The sequence below is a fragment of the Capsicum annuum genome, chromosome 9 (assembly GCF_002878395.1).
Source record: "Capsicum annuum cultivar UCD-10X-F1 chromosome 9, UCD10Xv1.1, whole genome shotgun sequence".
Lineage (NCBI taxonomy): Eukaryota > Viridiplantae > Streptophyta > Magnoliopsida > Solanales > Solanaceae > Capsicum > Capsicum annuum.
Window position 1 is genome coordinate 175766130 of NC_061119.1, and position 938 is coordinate 175767067.

The 938-nt window shown below is 26.1% G+C and overlaps 1 pseudogene; it reads right to left on the reverse strand.

The window, feature by feature from the left end:
• Nucleotides 1-201: 201 nt before the first annotated feature.
• On the reverse strand, nucleotides 202-396 carry LOC124887424 (annotated as a pseudogene).
• Between the last annotated feature and the right edge of the window lie 542 nt (nucleotides 397-938).

The window sequence follows — 938 nt, forward strand, 5'->3', positions numbered from 1 at the left end:
TATAGAATGCTCTAAATAGATGTTTCTCTACTCAAGATATATATATATATATATATATATATCTTCAATAACAAATGTAGTTTTGAATTGCTGACATGCAATCTCACTTACATTATACTAGTTAATGATTTATTTCAACACCAGCAAAGCAGAAAAGCCTAATAACTATGAGTAGAAAGTGATAATAGACACAAAAAATGGCTAGTACTTTTGAGCTGACTTTTGGGTAGGAAGCAACTCAAAACACTTCTCTAGAAGCACTCGTTGTGTTGAAAATTTATCATCAGATAGAAAGTAGATTGGATGAGCAGATTGTGTGGCTAAATTCAGTGGTGACTCTTTGTTAGTGGTGTAAACTTTGTCACTACTTTCATTGATGTAAAACTAGAGATACATCTTCTTTAATGTTTCACATAAGCTACTTCATTGGTTTTATTTTTTATGGAGGAGCTAATGATTGATTCCAATATATATTTCAATTCTTCGTTATATTTGTTAATTTTTTAAATATCCATTTCACATTTTTTAATGTTTATATACATCAGATCTTCGAAAACTTCACATTCTTTAATTACATTTATGACAAAAGATAATTATAATATTAGTTGTAAATAATAAAAAATTAATTAATAAGTCAAATCAAGTATAAACAACATACCTTGATAATTATTTTGAAAAACCTCATGATTTATAGCCTTTTGTCCATGATAGAAATTCTATATAACAAAAAAATAACACAAACGGATACAAATAATAATAAAATAATCAAGAGTCAAGATTGAAATAGTATACAAATTGTCTAAAGATCTAGTAATGTAAGCATATTTCCAGGCACCAATGTAGTATAAGCAATAAATGAATTTGATTGATTAATTAAAGAATAAGTTCAAAAGAATTTAAAGAATGAAATGAGAAGTTTGATTGGAAATTTAGTTTGT